We start from the raw sequence: 10753 nt of genomic DNA on the forward strand, positions 1-10753 counted from the left end.
AGCAACTTACCACTGCTTGACACGCCTATCAGTGAGGGTGAAGGCTCTGCGCTTCTCATTTTATTAAGAACATTTTGCCAGCCCAGCAAAACTGGCTCCTCTATAAGGTCATGAAACATTATTCGATTTACTGATTGGCGTATGTCCACAACATTTGGCTAAAGATTATGATGATAACACAATATTTATTGACACTGATCCAGCTAAGTTCTTATTTCATATGTTGTTCTATTTATGCCTCGTAGCAGGTCATATTTAGAGTTAGATGTAGTGCAATTAATGACTGAGGGCCCTATTGGATTTATTGGCTTAAACTAAATGAATCCAGTAAAAATAGCATATAAAGCAGAATTTATCAAAATGAACAGAACAGACACCATTCAATTTTTCACTTCTTTCTTGTTTGAATTAAATACACAGGCACACACAATCACTTAGATAATGCAGAGGAGGGAATTACTACTAATGAAGTTATAGTTTTATTCTACACATATTAGAGTTGCTTCCTTTCCACGGGTCATCACGGGTTTGAGAATTTCAATATGCCATCCCAGGACACTAAAATGTGCAGTTTTATAAGCTTCCACCTCCATGTAGATTACTAAAGCAGTGGTTCCCAACAACTCCCAAAATTCTGTTACACAGTTCTTGCAAAAACCCATTTCTACACAATCAGTTGTGCTAGTAATATAACATGAGAACATAAGAACATAAGAAAGTTTACAAACGAGAGGAGGCCATTCAGCCCATCTTGCTCGTTTAGTTGTTAGTAGCTTATTGATCCCAGAATCTCATCAAGCAGCTTCTTGAAGGATCAAGGTGTCAGCTTCAACAACATTACTGGGGAGTTGATTCCAGACTCTCTATGTGTAAAAAAGTGCCTCCTATTTTCTGTTCTGAATGCCCTTTTATCTAATCTCCATTTGTGACTCCTGTTCCTTGTTTCTTTTTTCAGCTCGAAAAACTGATGAGGCTCTCCTCGCTGGGGACTAATGCGGACATGCCTACTGCCTGTGGACGTGGAATAGGCGTGGCTCCTCCCAGTGGGACTGGAGATGGTGGGGCCCCTCCAGAGGCAGAAGTGTTAAAGGGATTAGGGGTTGTGACAGAGAAAGAATTAATCTTGGTTACAAATCTCCCGCCAGGCGTATGAGGGCACTATGTAAAGGGAACAGAGTGCCCCTGACTGGATGGCCTGACAATTAATTCCAGGGAAAGGTGGCCATCTAGAAAGGGAGAGGAGCGAAGTCATCGCCCCAGAAAGGAAGCGATGTGGCAGTCGCGGATTGGAGGAGAAACAGCTGCATTTGCTAACCAAGGTGGCGTGACTGACGGTACAAAAGGGGACGTGAATAAGCAATCTGTTCCTTTGTTATGGTTGCGAGAGAACCGCTAAAGGAGAAACAAAAACGTACCGTGAGTGTTTGATGTTTGTTTGTTTTGTTGTGTCTAATTATACTTGTTTGTTGTTGTTAGACGGCTAGCACGTACCGGGAGCTGTTGCTTAAGGCCAGTACCAACCCGGACAGCACTTCACAACTGTACACGAATAAATTGTATTTCACCACTTGCACATTAGCACTCACTCTGAACTTGTGATCGTGTGTGTGTCTTTGGGTGTGTTTATACTGTGTTTATTATTTTGGGACTGTAACCCATGGTTTTAAACAATGTAATTCACATTGCTGTGTATTGCCTGGGATTATTATTATTTACGATTACAACAACCCGGATTACAAACAAAATAATGATCTATTTGGACCGTGAACTTTGTCTGTCTTGTATCACATCACAGTGGTTGCAGCGTCCATGCTTCATGCAAAATGAGCCCTCCATGGAAACTGGCCCATTGACACACTGGTCTGATTTGTCAACTCCTCTCTCGGCTTGATATCATTGATGACTGGTTTAGGTTTTAAGTGTGGCTCTCAGACAGATCTCATGAGAAGGAAGATTGTGATGGATTGAATTTTCCATTTGCTCAAGAGCCCTTGCCAAGCAGTCATGTATTTCAGTGCAGTCTTGAATCTCACAGGGGCTGACCTATAATACTATAAATGTTGGGGACAGCATCTGCATAAATGCAACAGTTTGGGTAGTCCGGAGCTACACAAGGAGGCCTGTGAGCTGCAGTGGGTTGTTGTATTGTGTTGCTATGTTGTGCTTCTTCTTTGCTTGCTGTATACAATAATAGAGCTCCATTATTTTAGAAGAACACCCTTTTTAGTCTCCTCCTATTCTAGAAACTGATATGCTACAATGCATTTGCTTAGTTCAAAAAGAAGGCCTGACTTAGAATTTGCTTCCTAGTGTTTGTTACTGTGCAAAACAATGTGATGGCTGTTTTACTGCTGGAAATAAGCTTGATTTTCTATATTTTAATAAAAGCTTTTGTATAATCTGTATGTGTGTTTTTGTATTGCAATAATAACAAGAGAGAGAGAGAGAGAGAGAGAGAGAGAGAGAGAGAGAGAGAGAAAGAGAGAGAGAGGATTAAAACCTAAACTAAAATATAAATAGGAACGACGACAGCAACTGCAGCTGCCCAGCCTGACCTGTTATTTGTGTTTGGTGTTCGTGATTATTTTGTTTAAACATTTTATTTTGCTCTGTGAGCGTTGTTTTGTTAAAGCCTTTTTTGTTTTGTTATTTAAATAAAAACAGCGCACGCCGCGTCTTTTCCCCTGCAGTGCTGCGTTTGTTTTTTTTCCTGCATTCTGGCCTGACGTCACCACAAAGCCATCCCTGTCACAGTGTTTTATAATATTAATAATAAATAATATAAAGAATAAACTAAACCAAAGAGTGCATAATAATGACACATGAATAAAGCACTGACAAATATTAATAAGAGAATGCAATACAAACAAACAGTAAAGAACAGTAAAACAAGACAGAGAATACCCAATATTAGGCTATGCATAATATTGCCCAGAGGCAGCATGTAACCTTCAACAAATAAACACATCATTAACCACTCTAATAAGAGCCGAAGGTGTGCCCATGTCAGAGGATAACAACACTTCATTTAACCAATTGGACAGAAATACAATGATTCTTGGTTGTAAATTACCCTCCTGAACTGTGAGGGCGCTAAGCAACAGGAACAGAGTTCCCTGGATGGGCTAGCCTGACAGTTCTTTCCCAGGGTTCAAGGGAAGTCAGCCAGTTAGGAAGGGGGCGAGACTCCGTTGCAATAACGCATTGACCCGGAAGGGAAACAACGTGGCAGTCGCAGATTGGAGAGGCTGTTGTACTCGTTTACCAAGGGGTCATGTGTGACAGCATAAAAGGGGATGGAGAATCGTAGTCTGTTGCTTCGTTTTGGTTTGAACATTGAAACCTGTAAAGACCTGTGAGACTCCCAGTGATAAAAAAAAAAGTACCGTGAGTGTTTTGTTTTGTTTGTCTATTGTTTTTTGTAATTATTAGATGGCTAACACATTTGGAGCTGTTGCCAAGGGCCAGCACAAAACCCGGAACAACACTTTACTTTTGGCACGAATAAACTTGTATCACCCACCACGAGCACTGCAGCACGCACCCAGGACTGGTGACCGTGTTTGTACAGTGTGGGAAAGATACGTGTGCTTATTATTTAGGACTGCAACCCGTTTGTTTGTTTCCAGTGCATTACACATTGTTGTGTATTGCCTGGAATTATTGTTTGGTCACCAGACCAGGATTATAATTAATAAAATCACTTTTCCAACTGGATTATAAATCTCTGTTTGTTCATTGCGCACTGCATCACGCCTTCACCTGTACACAATCAACCACTTTGCCACACCACTCTAATAAGAACTGAAGATGTGCCCGTGTCCGAGGATAATAACACATCATTGACCACTCTGATAAGTGCTGTCTCAGTGCTATGATAACAACACATCACTGACCACTCTGATAAGTGCTGTCTCAGTGCTATGATAACAACACATCACTGACCACTCTGATAAGTGCTGTCTCAGTGCTATGATAACAGCACATTGACCACTCATAAGTGCTGTCTCAGTGCTATGATAACAACACATCACTGACCACTCTGATAAGTGCTGTCTCAGTGCTATGATAACAACACATCACTGACCACTCTGATAAGTGCTGTCTCAGTGCTATGATAACAACACATCACTGACCACTCTGATAAGTGCTGTCTCCGTGCTATGATAAGGCCAAAACCCAGACTGAAATTTCACATATGTTATGAACTGCAAGAAATTTAAGTTGCTCGGCAACTACTCTTTCTAAAAGTTTAGACAGAAATGGAAGATTTGAAATAGGCCTGTAGTTATGAAGAACATTATGATCTAAGATAGACTGCTTGAGCAGTGGTTTTACTATTGCAGTTTTGAAAGAGTTAGGAACAGTACCTGATAAAAGGGGGCCACTAACAATATTTAATGCTGTGCTATTTATTTCGGAGAATACTTTTAAAAAAGTGGCTAGGAACAGGATCTAGCGCACATGTGTGGATTTCATCTTCTTAATTATCTTAGCCAGATCTATTTGACGAATTGAAGAAAAATGCTCAAACATTTGGATGGGTGTAGTGAGACCGAAAGTAAAAATAGCATAGTTTGATGACACATCTACGCTGTTGAATATCTGATTCCTAATGCAAGTGACTTTTTTGTTAAAGTGATTCATGAAGTCATTACTGCTTACTGATGAGAAGGGTTAGTTAACTTAGCTATAGACTGAAATAGAAATATAGGATTTCTTTATTTCAATGAGATTTTAATAATACGCTGATCTTGCTGAGGATAGTGCAGCCCTATATTTCAAAATATCTTCTTTCCAAATTAAATAATGGGCCTGAAGTCCAGTAGCTCTCCATCTATGTTCTAGTTTGCGACACATGTGCTGTGTTGTTAAACCATGGGGATAATCTTTTTTTATACCCACTATGTTCATGTTATAAGGTGCAATAGTCTCTAAGGTGTTTTAGAATATCGTTATAATTTTCCACCAGCTCTTCAACCGATCCTGACTGAGTAAAAAATGAAGCGGACAATGCTTCCAAGAACTTGTTAGTAGTTGAAATGAGAGATCGAGTTTCAATTAATACTTAAAAAACAATAGCAGAGTGATCTGAAACCAAAAGATCAATGAGGGCCAAGTTCTGAATGTTTAGGCCACTCAATCTAGAGTATGGCCATGAATATGAGTAGTGAGTGAAACCAAGGGACTCCAGCAATATCAGAAACTCTCTTCCAAAGGGATCTCGCTCTACATCAACATATACATTAAATATCATCAGAAACCTGAGACACAATTACAGAGTTTGACCGCACACTTTGGTGTACTTGTTTTGTTATTGTTAGTTGTAGCCATGTACAATAGCTTGAGAAAGTAAAAAACATACCCAAGTAAATTGAGCTTCCAATTTTGTGTCTCTTTAAATTCCTGTCTGTGCTTCCTAGTATACCACAGAGGCTGTGTGGTTAAACTTCTCCCTTTTGATGCCTCACTGATATATTTTGCCAGTATCTTGTTGAGTTGCTGTACTGGTACTTGATTATTTTTCCTGTGTTCACAATTTTCTTTCAGGTACACTTTAAGTACATTTATATCACTCAGCATCTTATTTCTTGTGGCAGCATTTTCAAAGAACACGTCTCTGTCTTCATCAGTAGTATTTTGAAATCTGGTCGTCATTTTTATTAAACTATCGGTTTGTGTGCTGTGGTGAAGTCAGTTAAGATGCCAATGTGACCTGTACTTAATAAACCTTATAATAACACTGTAGTGATGTTAAACTGCAGTTTTAATACACCCGTATGTTACATTAAATGCTCAGTAAGCTGTAATTGTACCTGTGCTGTATCCACAGTTGATTGAAATATCAGCAGCATGTTTTATCGTTCCTGTGATCTGTGTATAGTTGGCAGTAAAAGTACATTTCAAGGGGCTTGACTTTCCACTGCCATGCACGACTGTAAGAAAGGCATATTGCCCAGAGTAGCAAATATTGGCATGAAGTGTTCACTTGACACTGATCTACAATTGGATGTGTGACAAAATCTTTGACTATTTCTATCGCTCAGATTAGCAGAAAGCAAAATGTTTTTTTTTAACTCTGTCAGCCAAACTTTTATAGAATGAACACATCCGACATAAAAAGTTACGACCGCCTGGCGCATCAGTGCTTGCCTAGTTCCAAACATTTGATTCATCTTTATAAAGGTTTCCCATAATAAAAGGATAGCAGAGTGTGATAAAGCTCCGTGAATGCATGTTAAAGCATAGGCAAGCTATTGTAAAGCCCACAGAGCAGGGTTCTGCAATTTGCAGCCGTTGGGTCAAATCCGGTCCACGGAGCCTTCCGTCTCACCCATCAGGAGCCAGCTGGGGCTGTTTTTAATTACGCTTCGCAGGAGGAAGTGATGCTGAGCGTATTGTCTATTTTTGGGTGGTTTTAGCAAAATGCTGTGGGTTTTAACAAGGACATTAATAACACATCCCATCCCAACCTGAGTTGCAAAGACACACTTCAACAACAGCTTCTATCTTTCTTAAGGTTTGTTTAAATGCTAGCTGTTCACCCTACTCTCTGTTATTGAAAATGATTCGAGTGGATTTATGCATGCCCACACAAAGTGGGGTGTAGCCCCCCTCAAACCTGCCATGTCCCCGCTACTGATTGACGTGCTCGCATGACTGAACTTGCATGCTTGTTGCGCAGTCATTTTTCAAAAACAAACACAGGTGTCAACATTTTAGACAAAAACAAAGGAAATTAGATATTCATTTTAATCAATTGTAATTTAACAGTTTCACATTAAGATTATAAATATTTGCTTTGTTTTTGTATTATTAAATGGCAATCAGAAATCGTATCATTGTAAGTGGTCACCCAAACCCCTGATACACACATCATGAGCGCCCTGTGGCCCCCCACCATGTGGACTTACCTGGCCTACTAGTGAATGTAATTGAATACCCCTACCATAGAGGAATGGTGAACCCTATTAAACAACACGGCAAACCATGTTAAATTCTGTTAAATGCATAGCATATAACCATGGGAAAACTGTAACGTTTTTCAGTGCACGACACTGCTATGATTTCACACCAGCAAAATGGATGTCATGTCAGTTTGAGAGAGCAGCACCAATAACACGGACCAACCAAGTTTTCCAGTGTCAGACTGGCAGAATGCAGACAGATATGTTTAGTGGGAGGGATGGCCTCATCGTCAAGTTGGGTTATATACATTGTGTTGTCATACTAGTGTTCTGTGTTCACTATTTCTCCAGTGTCTTAGGACTATGTTGGCAGATAGGACGTACATGTGTTCTGTGAATAGCCATCCTTATGCAATGCACCTTCTCCCACGACACGTCAGCCTCCCAGTAGGTCTCTAGGAGTACTTTGCAGTGCGGTACACGCATTAACCCCCCATAATAATAATAATAATAATAATAATAATAAATAATAATAATAATATATATTTTTTATTTAGTCATGGCCAATGATTTTTACCCTGGTTTTCTCCTCATTTTGGAATGCTCAATTATTATTTTTATCCCGATTCACCGCAGCAACCCCCCCGGTGACTCGAGAAATGGAGGCTGAAACAAGGGTTCTCCGAAATGTGTTCCTGCTGTCATTTTTCACACTGCAGATCCACAGTGAAGCCACCAGACCTATAGTGCCGGAGGATAACACAGATCTGAATGATTCCACTGCAGACCCGCAGGCGCCCTGTCAGCCACAGGGGTCACTGGTGTGCGGTGAACCATGGATTGCCCTGCCCACCTAATCCCTCCATACCTGGATGGCACTCGGCCAATTGTGCTCTGCCCCCTAGGAATCCCCTGTCACGGTTGGCAATAACATAGCCTGGATTCGAACCTGTGATCTCCAAGCTGTAGGGCACATTGGTCTCATTTGAAGTGCTTTTTAAAACCCTGAAAGTAATGACTAAAGCCAAGGTTTACAATTTTAGGAGGGCAAACTATGAATGAAACAGAGACTAACTGAAGTAGATTGAAGTAAAATACACAAAACATCCACAGGAAAGGATCGCTCTTTTTTTTTTTAAATGCAGTATAGAGGCGCAAAATGGTTTAATAGATCAATTAAAAAAATATTAATAGAAAAAAGACACCTTACAGAGCGTTTAAAAGGGACCAAAAACAAAGTACACAGAAAGAGTACATGGAACTGCAAACGCAAGTCAAAAAGGAAGTTAGAAAGGCCAAGAGAGAGATAGAAATGAACATTGCTAAGGGGGCTAAAATCAATTCCAAAATGTTTTTCCAATATTAAAAAATAGCAAATATATTAAATGATTACTTTTCACAAGTTTTTACAAAGGAAGACACTGACAACATGCTCCACATGTCATCCGGTTCCTATCCAGTTTTAAATAACTTTAGCATAACCGAGACAGAAGTGTTAAAGGGACTAGGAGCTCTTAAAATAAACAAATCCCCTGGGCCAGATGAGATCCTCCCAGTAGTACTCAAAGAAATGAAAGAAGTAATTTACAAACCGCTAACCAAGATCATGCAGCAGTCTCTTGACACAGGGGTTGTACCGACAGACTAGAGAATTGCAAACATAATACCGATCCACAAAAAGGGAGACAAAACTGAACCAGGTAACTACAGACCAATAAGCTTGACTTCTATTATATGCAAACTTATGGAAACTATAATAAGATCCAAAATGGAAAATTACCTATATGGTTACAGTATCCTGGGAGACAGTCAGCATGGTTTTAGGAAAGGGAGATCGTGTCTAACTAACCTGCTTGATTTTTTTGAGGATGCAACATCAGCAATGGATAATTGTAAAGCGTATGACATGGTTTATTTAGATTTCCAGAAAGCTTTTGACAAAGTCCCGCACAAAAGATTAATTCTCAAACTGAACGCAATAGGGATTCATGGAATAGGGAATGGTTAACATGTAGAAAACAGAAAGTACTGATTAGAGAAGAAACCTCAAAATGGAGCAAGGTAACCAGTGGAGTACCACAGGGATCAGTATTAGGTCCTCTGCTATTCCTAATCTACATCAACGACTTGGATTCTGCTATAGTAAGCAAAATTGTTAAATTTTCAGAAGACACAAAAGGATCTAGACAGCATTCAGAACTGTGAAGACACATGGCATTTAATAAAGAAAAGTGTAAGGTACTGCATGCAGGCAATGCAAATGTGCATTATAAATATCATATGGGAGATTGATTTCCATTACATGAGAGTAGATGTTGAACTTAATGCTGATTTGAACTCGGCTCTCACCAAGATAAGCACCAATTAAGAAGTAGTTTTGCAGTAAACTAATGTGATCCATCTGCATCACCATTCATTTGCGTTGTTTTCCATCTGATGATGTAGATATCCTTCTGTCTGGTGTTGATTGCTGAAGTGTAATGCTGGCTCCAGGGATCAGCTCATTTTGCCTCCCCAGCACATCAGCACACACACAACGGCTGCAATGCTGGCTCCGGGGATCAACCCAGTGCGGTCTCCCCAGCGCATCAGCATGACAACCGTCTGGATTGAGCTACGTAGGTGTCACAAAGACGGCTGTAGTGGGTGATGTCAGACCAGAAACCAGGAACCAGGAAATAAACAACAGAGAGGTGGAGTTTTGGGGAAGCTGAGCGCTTGCTTGCGCTCAGCATTTAATGAATTAACAGACAGTAAATAAAAAGGTTGTAACAAAAAAAGCACACGGCAAGTGAGGCCAAAATAAACAGACAAACAAAACGGACTATACAGACAAACGCGGTGAGCTGATATTTTAACTACGACTATTATTATTATTATTATTATTATTATTATTATTATTATTATTATTATTACCTCTGTCTCCAATCCCGTTCTCCGCTCACCGAACACACAACCCCGAGTGGGTGAAAACATGTTGCTTTTATGCAGCTGTACTGAGACTCGATTGCGAATCAATCATTCAATTTGAGTCTCAGTACAACTGCACGTGAATTAATAAAGTGCAATTCCCCATGCTCGCATATTATTTCTTTTCACTTGCACGTGAAGTGCTGTGCAATCCTCATGCCTAAACACAAATATACATTTTAAACAACTCATGTTCCACAGACCCATTTATCCCTTGTACCAATGACTATACACCAACAGTAACACACAACATGTAACATACAACACAAAATACACACAGGGGCGGGGCAACATTGCCACAGCAAGCTATAAAAAAGGCCAACAAGATGATCGGATATATAGTGAAAAGTGTTGAGTTTAAATCAAGGGAAGTAATATTAAAACTTTACAATGCATTAGTAAGACCTCGTCTAGAATATTGTGTTCAGTTCTGGTCATCTTGTTACAAAAAGGGATAGAAAGAGTGCAAAGAAGAGCAACCAGAATTATTCCAGGTTTAAAAGGCATGTCGTATGCGAACAGGCATAAAGAATTGAATCTTTTAAGTCTTGAACAAAGAAGATGCAGTGATCTGATTCAAGCATTCAAAATTCTAAGAAGGTATTGACAATGTCGACCCAAGGGACTTTTTCAACCTGAAAAAAAACAAAGACCAAGGGTCACAAATGGAGATTAGACAAAGGGGCATTCAGAACAGAAAATAGGAGGCATTTTTTTTACACAGAGAATCGTGAGGGTCTGGAATCAACTCCCCAGTAATGTTGTTGAAGCTGACACCCTGGGATCCTTCAAGAAGCTGCTTGATGAGATTCTGGGATCAATAAGCTACTAACAACCAAACGAGCAAGATGGGCTGAAGGCCTCCTCTCGTTTGT

This window comes from Polyodon spathula, chromosome 45 (assembly GCF_017654505.1).
Source record: "Polyodon spathula isolate WHYD16114869_AA chromosome 45, ASM1765450v1, whole genome shotgun sequence".
Taxonomy (NCBI): Eukaryota; Metazoa; Chordata; class Actinopteri; order Acipenseriformes; family Polyodontidae; genus Polyodon; species Polyodon spathula.